This window comes from Arachis stenosperma, chromosome 9, assembly GCF_014773155.1.
Source record: "Arachis stenosperma cultivar V10309 chromosome 9, arast.V10309.gnm1.PFL2, whole genome shotgun sequence".
NCBI lineage: Eukaryota > Viridiplantae > Streptophyta > Magnoliopsida > Fabales > Fabaceae > Arachis > Arachis stenosperma.
In genome coordinates, this window is record NC_080385.1 from 54311417 (window position 1) to 54324843 (window position 13427).

Genomic DNA, 13427 nt, shown 5'->3' on the forward strand with positions numbered 1-13427 from the left:
TTTCGAAAATAGAAATAAGAAAATAGAAGAAATAATAAAAGGGATAGAATACTTATGTAAATCAATAAAGCATAAAACAAGGATATGAATGATATATGAATAAAGCATAAAACAAGGATAGAGATACTTATGTAATTCATTGGTGAGAATTTCAGATAAGCCTATGGAGATGCTTTGTCCCTTCCGTCTCTCTGCTTTCCTACTGTCTTCATCCAATCCTTCTTACTCCTTTCCATGGCAAGCTGTATATTGGGCATCACCGTTGTCAGTGGCTACAATCCCGTCTTCTCAGTGAAAATGTTCAACGCACCCTGTCACGGCACGGCTAATCATCTGTCGGTTCTCAATCAGGTTGGAATAGAATCCAGTGATTCTTTTGCGTCTGTCACTAACGCCCAGCCTTCAGGAGTTTGAAGCTCGTCACAGCCATTCAATCATTGAATCTTACTCAGAATACCACAGACAAGGTTTAGACCTTCCGGATTCTCTTGAATGCCGCCAACAATTCTAGCTTATACCACGAAGATTCCGATTAAAGAATCCAAGAGATAAACATTCAAGCCTTATTTGCTTGTAGAACGGGAGTGGTTGTCAGGCACGCGTTCATAAGTGAGAATGATGATGAGCGTCACATAATCATCACATTCATCAAGTTCTTGAGTGCGAATGAATATCTTGGAATAAGAACAAGCTGAATTGAATAGAAGAACAATAGTAATTGCATTAATACTCGAGGTACAGCAGAGCTCCACACCTTAATCTATGGTGTGTAGAAACTCCACCGTTGAAAATACATAAGAATAAGGTCTAGGTGATGACATGTCACCATGTCATGTTTTTCTATGCTTTTTCCTTTGTTTTCAATAGGTTCTATGCACTTTCTTGAGCCATAAGCAAGCCAATTGGGTAGATTTTCATGCTTCCTTTGATTTAATCAACCATGTATGAATTCATGCCATTTCATGAGGTTTTATGCTATAATTGTCACATATTATGAAAGAATGAATATCTCATGATTTTGAGCATAGCTTTGATGTGTTTGGTTGATTAATGATAGGTGAAGAGAGCTTGGAGAAAGGTTGAAGCAAGAAGGAATGGCTAGGAGTAAAGAGAGGACAATGGAATAAGTAAAATTGAACCAGGAAGCAAAAAGCTAGACCTAAAGTTAGCCTCAAACTTTTGCACAAACTTTTGGGTGAAAAGTTAGCCCCAACGTTAGACCCCTAACTTTTGGGCTAACGTTGGAACTTGAAAATTACTCCCTGGGCACCAAAAGTTTGCGCCAACGTTAGACCCCTAACTTTTGGGCTAACGTTGGCACATGAAAATACCCCTAACCACCAAAAGTTTGCGCCAACGTTAGACCCCTAACTTTTGGGCTAACATTGGCACATGGGAAATACAAAGGGGGAGCAAAAGTTTGCGCCAACGTTAGACCCCTAACTTTTGGGCTAACGTTGGCGCCACACACCACAACAGCTTGAAGGGGTATACTTCCAACAAGAATAACTTGAGCTACAGAGCTCCAAATGAGGTGATTCAAGAAGCATTGGAAAGTAGGAATCAAGAGCTTTCCAAGCATATATGGCACTGCATGGTGGACACTAAAATTGAGGGAGAAAACTGCCCCGCAATGTGCATAAACGAACATGGTGGCAACCTGCAGTGAGGCCAACTGACCTCTGCACCTTCAACGGAGTATAACTCGAGCTGTAGAGCTCCAATTGATGCGCTTCCAACGGCAATGGAAAGTAGACATTCAGGGATTTCCAACAATATATAATAGTGTGGGGTGGACAATACGTTTGAGCCTCCAGAACTGGCGTTTTCGCCAACGTTTGAGGCAAACTTTACCTCAAACGCTGCACACCAAAGCCAGCAACCATGCCCTCTTCAAATGATCATAACTTGAGTTGTAGATGTCCAATTGAAGAGATTCCAAGTGGGTTAGAAAGCTGACATTTATAGCTTTCCAACCATATATGATAGTCTATATTGGGCATAAAATTGGCAACATGACAAGAGGACAAAGTTGGCGCCATAAATGTGCATAAGGGAGGCCAACGTTGGAGCAAAAGTTAGACCCTAAACTTTTGCCCCAACGTTGGTATCAGCAGATTATGGTAGCTGATACGAAAAGTTGGAGAAAAGTTAGACCCCTAACTTTTGCTCAAACTTTTACTCCAACTTTTGCAAAATTCAAACCCGGTTCACTTCGGTTCCTCCTCAAACTCCAAGAGCAATCAACCAAGGCCTCTATCAACCCAATTCCATCAAGAGCAAGGGCCCATGATCATCACTCAAAGGCACAAGAAATAGATAAAATAGGAATTTCATTTAATTGTAATTTGTTTTTAATTTCATTTTCATTTCCATTTTGTAAAGCCTATATAAGGCATCATTTTCATATTTGTGAGGAGGCTGGCTCCACTAGGGAGCACTAGGATTCGAGAGCTCTCTCTTTAATTTGTTTTTGAGTCTTGGGTTGGAGAATTGAAGGAATTCTGTTTCAATATCATCCTAAGATCTCTCTGCTTTATTTACTGCACACTTGAATTTCAGTTTCGGTTAATTGCTTCTTCATCTATTCCTTCTGCACTTTACATTTCTTTAATTTCTTTGCAATTGCTCTTGTTGGATCTAGGAAGGCATTGAGATCTAGACTTGGTTATCTAGTCTCTTGGGTCCGGAGATCTGAATTCCAATTTCACATTCTCTGTTTAATGCTTTTCATGTTTATTTACGTTTCTGTTTTTTTGATCCGATTCAATCAAGTTATATTCCAATCTTCTAATTGTTGCAATTTACTTTTCCTTGTTTAAATTCTGCAAATCCAATTCCCAATCCCCTTTACAATTTCATGCAATTTATAATTCTTGCAATTTAAGATTCTTGCAATTTACATTTCTTGCTCTTTAAGTTACTTGCCAATTTACATTCTGCAACTTTAAATTCATTGTCCTTTACTTTCTGTTGGTTACAATTTCACACAATTCACATAAATGTTAGCTTGACTAAACTAATCACCCACTAAAGTTGCTTGATCCATCAATCCCTGTGAGATCGACCTCACTCCCGTGAGTTATTATTACTTGATGCGACCCGGTGCACTTGCCGGTTGGATTTGTGTGTTGGAAATTCGTTTTCCGCAAAAACACCATCACTAGGCATGGCCGAATGGCCAGCCTCCTAATACGTAATCAAAAGATTCAAAGATCTAAAGATGATCTAAGATCCAGAGATGAAAATACAATAGCAAAAGGTCCTATTTGTAGAGAACTAGTAGCGTAGGGTTTACAGAAATGAGTAAATGACAGAAAAATCCACTTCCGGGCCCACTCGATATGTGCTTGGGCTGAGCATTGAAGTATTTTCGTGTAGAGACTTTTCTTGGAGTTAAACGCCAGCTTTTGTGCCAGTTTGGGCGTTTAACTCCCATTCTTGTGCCAGTTCCGGCGTTTAACACCGGGCATTCTTGAGCTGATTTGGAACGCCGGTTTGGGCCAACCAATCTTGGGGAAAGTATGGACTATTATACATTGCTGGAAAGCCCAGGATGTCTACTTTCCAATGCCTTGAGAGCGCTACAATTGGGCTTCTGTAGCTCCCGAAAATCCACTTCGAGTGCAGGGAGGTCAGAATCCAACAGCATCTGCAGTCCTTTTCAGTCTTTGAATCAGATTTTTGCTCAAGTCCCTCAATTTCAGCCAGAAAATACCTGAAATCACAGAAAAACACACAAACTCATAGTAAAGTCCAGAAAAGTGAATTTTAACTAAAAACTAACAAAAATATAATAAAAACTAACTAAAACATACTAAAAATATATTAAAAACAATGCCGAAAAGCGTACAAATTATCCGCTCATCAGTGGTCCATCAGTGACCTTAAGGGCATTAGCCCAGCCAGATGCATGCACAAGATCCTATTGGAAGGTGACGCCAAGCCAGTGGTCCAACCACAAAGGCGACTGAATCCAGCCATGAAGGAAGTGGTGCAGAAAGAGTTCACTAAATTACTAGAGGCTGGAATTATTTATCCTATTTCTGACAGCCCCTGGGTAAGCCCTGTCCAAGTCGTCCCTAAGAAGGGAGGCATGACAGTGGTTCATAATGAAAAAAATGAACTGGTTTCTACAAGAACAGTTACAGGGTGGCGTATGTGTATTGATTATAGAAGGCTCAATACAGCCACCAGAAAGAATCATTTTCCTTTACCATTCATAGACCAGATGCTAGAAAGACTAGCAGGTCATGAATACTACTGCTTCCTGGATGGATATTCAGGTTATAATCAAATTGCAGTAGATCCCCAGGATCAAGAGAAAACGGCATTCACATGTCCCTCTGGAGTATTTGCATACAGAAGGATGCCATTTGGCCTGTGCAATGCACCTGCAACCTTTCCGAGGTGCATGCTCTCAATTTTCTCTGATATGGTGGAAAAATTTCTGGAAGTTTTCATGGATGACTTTTCAGTATTTGGAGACTCATTCAGCTCCTGTCTTGATCATCTAGCACTTGTTCTAAAGAGATGCCAAGAGACTAACCTGGTTTTAAACTGGGAGAAGTGTCACTTTATGGTGACTGAAGGAATTGTCCTTGGGCACAAAATTTCGAACAAGGGAATAGAGGTGGATCAAGCTAAGGTAGAGGTAATTGAAAAATTACCACCACCTGCCAATGTTAAGGCAATCAGAAGCTTTCTGGGGCATGCAGGATTCTATAGGAGGTTTATAAAGGATTTTTCAAAAATCGCCAAACCTCTGAGCAACCTGCTAGTTGCTGACACGCCATTTATCTTTGATAAAGAGTGTCTGCAGGAATTTGAAACTCTGAAAGCTAAATTGGTCACAGCACCAATAATCTCTACACCAAACTGGACATTGCCATTTGAACTAATGTGTGATGCCAGTGACCATGCCATTGGTGCAATGTTGGGACAAAGGCATGACAAGCTCCTGCACATCATTTACTATGCCAGTCGTGTTCTAAATGACGCACAGAAGAACTACACAACCACAGAAAAAGAGCTACTTGTGGTTTACACCATTGACAAGTTTAGATCCTATTTAGTAGGATCAAAAGTGATTGTGTACACTGACCATGCTGCTCTTAAATATCTACTCACAAAGCAAGTTTCAAAACCCAGACTCATAAGATGGGTGTTACTTCTGCAAGAGTTTGATATAGAAATAAGAGACAGAAAAGTGACAGAGAATCAGGTAGCAGATCACCTGTCCCGAATAGAACCAGTAGAAGGGGCATCCCTCCCTCTTACTGACTCCGAAAACTTTCCGGATGAGCAACTCTTTGCCATCCAGGAAGTGCCATGGTTTGCAGACATTGCAAACTACAAGGCAGTGAGATTCATACCCAAAGAATACAGTAGGCAGCAATCAAAGAAGCTGATCACGGATGCAAAGTATTATCTTTGGGATGAGCCGTATCTCTTTAAGAGATGTGCAGACGGAGTAATCCGTAGATGTGTGCCTAAAGAAGAAGCGCAGAAGATCCTATGGCATTGCCATAGATCCCAGTATGGAGGACATTTTGGAAGTGAGCGAACAGCCACAAGAGTCCTCCAATGCGGCTTCTACTGGCCTACCCTCTATAAAGATTCCCGAGTGTTTGTACTTAATTGTGACAGTTGCCAAAGATCTGGTAATCTGCCTCACAGTTATGCCATGCCTCAACAAGGGATCTTAGAGATTGAGTTGTTTGATGTATGGGGTATTGACTTCATGGGACCTTTCCCACCATCATACTCAAACACTTATATTCTGGTGGCAGTGGATTATGTATCCAAATGGGTGGAAGCTGTTGCGACACCCACTAATAACACTAAGACTGTGTTAAAATTCCTCCAGAAACACATCTTCAGCAGATTTGGTACCCCTAGAGTACTAATCAGTGATGGGGGCACTCATTTCTGCAATAAACAGCTATATTCTGCTTTGGTTCGTTATGGAGTTAGCCACAGGGTGGCTGATACGTAAAAATTAAGTTCACGTATTTACCGGCAAGTATACCGGGTCGTATCAAGTAGTAAAACTCACTTAGAGTGAGGTCGATCCCACGGAGATTGGTAGATTAAGCAACTTTAGTTAAATGGTAGATTTAGTTAAGCGAATAAGATTTTGATTTTGTGATTAATGTAACTTTTGAACATAAGTGCAGGAATTTAAATTGCAAGGAATTTAAGAACAAGACAATAGAAATATAATGAATGGTAAATAACGGAAACTTAAATTGCAAGAAACTTAAATGACATCAAAAGTAAATTGCAGTAAAATAAAGTGCTGAATTCTAAGGAGCATAAGAGTAAATAGCACGAAATAAAGAAACAGAATGTAAATGACAAGAATATTAAATTGCAAGAGTGTAGAAGGGGATTGGGAAATGGGTAATCAAATAACTAGAGCAAGAGAAATGAGAATTAATGATAAAGAAGATCATTAGGGATCAGAGATGTTAGTTTTCATGAATTGATGTTAGTCAAATCTTCCTCAATCATGGGTATAGATCCATGGCAAATGGGTGATTGAATCCCAATCTCTTGGTGAGTCAATCTCTCTCAACATAACCAATTGCCACTCTCGTGATCTAATTGTTCATGAGAAGAGATGAAGCTCAATTTTAATCCAGCCACACAATTCCCATAATCTCAACCAAGGAGAGTTACATCTCACATACTAACCAAGGTATATTGATTAAGGAAATCATGAAAGGATGAACTCTAAACTGAATTATGTGGCTCATTCCTCAATCTCACCACATAATTCATATAGATTAACCCCTCTCTCGATGGTGGTTGAATCTTTGAAGATCAAGAGTTTCCTCTTTAGATCAACCACTAGAATTGAGGAGGAGAAGATGGGTTCACCAATTCATTCCAACCAACAGAGCTCCTCCCCCTAATGAAAGTGGGGTTTAGTGAGTCATTGCTCCAATTTCAACAACAATTGCCATAAATCAAAATTAAACTAAGTATAAAGGAAGAAGAAGAAGAAAATGAAATGCTTAAAGATTAAGAAAATGAAGAAGAGAAGTTCCAAGATGAACCAAAATTGGCTCTCTGGGTCTCCTCTCGGAAGTACCAAAAGAGTTTCCAATACAAGTGCTAAAAAGTGTAAAAATGTCTAAGTGTCAAAAAGTAAAGTAAAAGTGTAAAAAGTCCCCTACAAGTACATCAATCTCTTCTATTTATACTACTCTAAAACTCTTCAGAGATCTTCAATTTGGGTTAGCAATGTGGGCTTTCTCATTGTTGAATTCTTGGCTCAATTGGAGGTGTTGCTAGGCTTGGAAAGGAAGGGTTCATTCATCATGATTCTGGCCCATTGGCTTGGCGTTATTGGCACTAACTCCAGGCCAAATGCACGTTGGCAACGTGCAGGACAATTTCCTGGGCATGAAGTATGAGACTTGGGCGTTGCTAGCCCAAGTTGTTGCCAACAACTTGCTTTTCCTCTTCTTGGCCTTACTTTCATGCTAAATGTAGCCCAGAATTTGAGTGTCAACCTTCAGCTTCAATCTGGACTATTATACATCATTGGAAAGCTCTTGATGTCTATTTTCTAATGCCACTGGAATCACCTCAATTGGACTTTCCTAGCTCAAGTTATGGTTCCTCAAAGAAGGTAAGGTCAAGCTGCCAAGTTGTTGCCAAGTTGTTGTGAATAACGCACCCTCAACCCCAAGTTGGCAACGTGCCCGTGCATCACTCTCCCAAGGCAAGGACTTGGGGCTGGCGTTGTTGCAAAACACGCCCCCCTTGTGGCACGTTGGCAACGTGCTCGACCCACACCCCAAGGCCAATCTCTAGCTTTCTTGAATTTCACTTCATGTTCTTGTTTTTAGGGCCTAAAGATGACTCTGGTTTGGCTTCAATTTTGTGCTCCATCATAGACTATTATATATGGTTGGAAAGCTCTGAATGTCAGCTTTCCAATGCAACTGGAAGCACTCAATTTGGATCTTTGTAGCTCAAGATATCTTCCATTGAAGAGGACATGGTCAGGCTGCCTTGTTGGAGTTGTTGTGAATAACGCCCATACATTTCAAGTTAGCAACGTGCACCATAATTTCCTGGCGTTGTTGTGAATAACTCCTTCTCTTTAGCACGTTGGCAACGTGCTCGAGCCCTTCTCAAGGCTCCATGCTTGCTTCCTGGCGTTGGCAACGTGCATGGCAAGGCCATTGGGCGTTGGCAACGTGCATGGTACATCTCCCTGGCGTTGGCAACTTGAATGGTGCCTCTCCCTGGCGTTAGCAACTTGGATGATGCCTTGATTGGCGTTGGCAACGCGGATGGTGCCTTTGATTGGCGTTGGCAACGCGGATGGTGGGCTGATGGGCGTTTGCAACGCGGTTGGTGCGCCATTGGGCGTTTGGCAACCTGGTTGGTGCGCCATTGGGCGTTTGGCAACCTGGTTGGTGCGCCATTGGGCGTTGGCAACCTGGTTGGTGCGCCAAGACTTGGTGCCAAAATTTGCTTGTGTGTGGCGTTGGCAACGCCCTCCTCAAGTTGGCAACGCCAACTTTGCTTCTTCCAGGGCCAAGCTTGCCTTGTGTTGTGGCGTTGGCAACGTGGATCTCAAGTTGGCAACGCCAACTTTGCTCCTTGGTTGCCTCCAGGGTCAAGCTTGCTTGCTTGTGGCTTGTGTGTGGCGTTGGCAACTTAGTTCTAGAGTTGGCAACGCCAACTTTGCTTCCAAGGCTGCCTGGCGTTGCCAAGAACAACGCCCCTTATCCTCCAAGTTGGCAACGCCAACTTCTTGCCCAGCTTGCATCATTCTTGCTTCCATGCATCCTTGTTTCATCACCTATCATCAACAAGGGAAATAGCTTCAAAGTCTTACCAATTCATGCAATAAATTTCATGAGATTCATTCATACTCATTCATATGTGCATTCCTTAAATCATGTGCATGAATTTGGCTAGAATCAACACATTCCTAAGTACTCTCATGCATGGGAACAAAACTCATAAAAGGACTTGTTTATTTAGAGAAAATGAGTGAAATTAAGCTAAAACTAACTAAACTAACTAACTAATAATGCAAATATGCATTTGCATCACAACACCAAACTTAAACCTTGCTTGTCCTCAAGCAAGAAAAGAATCATGCAATAGAGATTGACAATCCAAGGTTAGAAGAATAGCAAGTTAATGTTCATGGCAAGCTAGTTTTCTATGCATGCTACAATCACAAAAGACATGTAAATGATTGATGCTTCTATCTAGCTCACTTTATGAAATCTTTTTCTTATAATTCTTCCTTGAAACAAGCTTTTGATTTTTCTTATTAGCTTCTCCTTTTGGGTGCTTTGCCCCATGAGTTAATAACAAAGCTACGATTCTAAATGCTTTGTTTTCAAGTATTACCACTTGATACATAAGCACCACAAGCATTTAATTAGAGGACTTCATTAGGCTCATTTTTTATTTTCTTTTCTTGACTCTCTAATCATTGATGCTCAGAACCTTGAGCTTTGAGGGAGTGCTTTTGCACTTGAGCCTAGCCTTGACTTCTAAGTGTTTTGTTTTCAAGCATTTTACTTGATACATAAACACCACAAGTACATAACAATGAAATTGTCATTGGTACTCAGAGCCTTCAGCTTTCTCATTCTTTCCCTTTTTCTTTTCTTGCCTTAATTGCATTTGCTTCTTCAAGGTTTTCATGATTTTCAAAAGATTTCACAAAATGTCCTAGATGAAAACTTCAATTAAATAAAATCTAATGTACTTGAGCAACAATCAAACATACTATCCTTCCAATACTTGTATGCACATGCCAAGTTCTTCTTTAATTCCTTGTTTGTTTATGATCATGATGCCTTTTTTTGCTTTTGAATTCACAAAACTCAAGTTGGTAGTCATAATGCCACAGCAACATATTGCAAATCAAAATTCAAGCTATGCTTATTCATACCACACATGCATATAAAGAAGGTAATAAGACAATCATGCAATTTAAAGTGCTGGAAACAAATGAGAGGAAAAAGAACTTTACAACCTTGTAATTTATCTTCTCTATTGTTGTCCTTCTCCTCTTTTTCTTTCCCTTCCCACACCAAACTTAGAATGATTGCTTGTCCTCAAGCAACAATTAGAACCATGGCTATGGGGCTAAGATAGATCATGAATGTCTTACACAATGAAACATTAGTAGCACATGTGTTTCAAGTAAGCAAAATTAAAGATAACAATTAAGGAAATAAAATCTAAATTAAAAGTAGCAATTGTTAAGTAATTTTTCTGGTTGTTTGGAGCTAGTGACTAATCATGCAAAGGGTTAAAATGTGTCTTTAATGAAACTTTTTGGTGGAACACCAAACTTAGCACCTCACATTCACCTTTGAATTCTGTTGGTGTGCAACACCAAACTTAGCTCCTTGCAATGCAGATAAATATACTTAACTCTTTTATTGAATTAACTAAAAAAAACTACCTTTGGTTGGGTTGCCTCCCAACAAGCGCTTTTTTTTATCGTCATTAGCTTGACGGTTGTCCCTCTTTAGGGCGGATGATGATCATAGTGCCTTAATCCTTCCCCTCTCACCGTGAGCTTCCTTCCAGTATCATTCTTGATGATTTCCACATGTTCAAGTGAGAGGATTTTGTTCACTGTGTAGTATCCAGAAAAGTGTGGAGATGTCTCTATTGGTTGGTAAGTTAGCATCACTTTATCCCCTGGTGAGAAGTCTTCAGTGGGGATTTTCTTGTTTCTCCATCCTCTTGGCATTTTCTTCTTGGGACTCTCTTCTTTTCCAGGAGATAGTTCAGGTTTTGGGATCTCAATTTTTGGACTGTCCTTGCTATGAATCTTAACTGCTGACTTTGATTGCAGCTTCTCCTCTATTCTTTGAGCTTGTTGCAGCACCTCCACCTCTTCATTTTCTTTCCAGCATGAGCTTGGAAGTGCCTCATCAGGTGCCTCTTTCAAGTTTGGATCTATGGAATCAATCTTCATACACTCTTCCTCTTGGGTGGAGTCTTGCAAATTCTTGAAGACATGGAACACTATATGCTCATCATGCACCCTTAGCATTAATTCTCCTTTTTCGACATCTATCAATGCCCTGGCAGTGGCTAAAAAGGGCCTCCCTAGAATAATGGGAGTGTTGTCATCTTCCTCTATGTCTAGAATGACAAAGTCAACTGGGAGGAAAAATTTGTCCACCTTTACTAATACATTCTCTACAACCCCGAGTGCTTGCTGAATAGATTTATCCGCCATTTGAAGGGCTATCTTTGTAGGTTTCAATTCATGAATCTGAAGCTTCCTCATCAAAGATAAAGGCATCAGATTTATGCTTGCACCAAGATCACAAAATGCTCTCTCAATCATCATGTTGCCTATTGTGCAGGGGATGTGAAAGCTCCCTGGGTCTTTCATCTTCTTTGGCAACTTTTTCTGGATGATGGCACTACACTCCCTGGTCATCACAACCGTTTGTCCCTCTTTCAAGGATCTTTTCTTTGTTAACAATTCCTTCATGAACTTAGCATATAGGGGCATTTGTTCAAGCGCTTCAATGAAGGGGATGTTGATGTGTAGTGTCTTGAATATTTCCAAGAATTTGGAATATTGCTTCTCTTTGTTCTCTTCTTTAAACCTCTGAGGGTATGGGAGCATTGGTTGGTATGCTTTCAATGCCTCCTTCTTAGCTAATTTATCACTTTGTGTATAGGTTTCTTGCTCCTGCTTTTGTTCCTTCACCTCTTCTTTTAAGCCTTCTTTGATGTGCTCTTCCTGAGTAATGGCTTCTGTCTCCACTTTCTTCCCACTTCTCAGGGTGATTGCTTTACACTCCTCCCATTTTATGGCTTTTTCTGTGTCTCTTGGGTTGGGTATTGTGTCACTTGGGAGAACATTGGTTGGTTTCTCGGCTTATTTGGCCAATTGTCCCACTTGTCTCTCAATATTCTTCATGATGACCTCATGTTCCTTGTGTCCCTTAGCTAAGGCTTGAGTGGTTTGAGCAAGTGCTTGCAAGGTTGCTTCAATATTTGCAATTCTAGTCTCATGATGGTCAATTGGGGGTATGATGGGGGGTGATTGTTGTTGGAAGTTGTTGGGTGGATTAGTGTGGTAATTCTGTGTGTTGGATGTTGGTGCAGGGAAGTTATTTTGGTGAGTTTGTGAGTTATTGTGAGGGTGTTGATATGTGTTTTGTGTTTTTCTATATTGGTTAGTGTTGGTGGCATGGTGATTTTGGTTATTTGTGTTACGGTTGTGGTTGCTGTTCTTTTGCCAATGGTTTTCACCCCACTTTAGGTTGGGTTGATTTCTCCATGATGAATTGTATGTATCACCATGAAATTCATCCTGAGAATTTGAAGTGTTCTGCATGTATTGAACTTGTTCTTGTGGTTGTTCAACCGTGATCCTTTCACCTTGGTTCCATTCAAGTGATGGTTGATTTGTTGTGTTTACTGATGCAAGTTGCATACCATCCATTCTCTTTGTTATCATCTCCATTTGTTGTTGGATTTGTTGGTGCATTAACTTGTTTTGTGCCAAGATAGCATCAACACCTTCAAGTTCCATTACACCTTTCTTTGGGGGCGGATTGTGTTGCCTCTCTGATGAGTAATAATATTGATTGTTTGCCACAATCTCAATGAGGTCTTGGGCCTCCTCGGCAGTTTTCATCATGTTGAGTGATCCTCCTGATGAGTAGTCTAGTCCCTTCCTTGCTTCGAAGTTTAAGCCTTCATAGAAGTTCTGGAGCTTAACCCAGTCACTAAACATGTCAGGGGGGCATCTTCTCATTAGTGCCTTATATCTTTCCCAAGCTTCATACAATGACTCCCCTTCCATTTGCCTGAAAGTTTGAACCTCTGTCTTCAACTTGATGATCTTTTGAGGTGGGTAGAACTTTGCTAGAAATTTGCTCATCACCTCATTCCAATCATTGAGGCTTTCCTTGGGGAATGATTCTAGCCATTGAGTGGCCTTATCCCTCAAAGAGAATGGGAATAGCAACAACTTGTAAACATCTGGATGCACTCCATTTGTCTTCACTGTATTGCATATCCTCAGAAAAACAGATAGATGTTGATTTGGGTCTTCAAGAGGTCCCCCTCCATAAGAGCAATTGTTCTGTACCAAAGTGATGAGCTGAGGTTTTAACTCAAAGTTATTGGCCTGAACATTTGGAGTGGCTATACTACTCCCACAATGTCTTGGGTCAGGGATAGTATATGAAGATAACACCCTTCTAGCGTGTCCACCATTATTGTTGACCCCTCCAGGAGGATTTGGCATCTCATCCTCCATGGTTTGATCTTCTTCCTCTGACTCCTCTTCACCAACTATTCCCTTTCCTCTTTCTGCTCTCCTTATCCTTCGGAGGGTTCTCTCGTCCTTAATATTACGTCTACTAGCTCCTGACATACACAAACAAACCAAA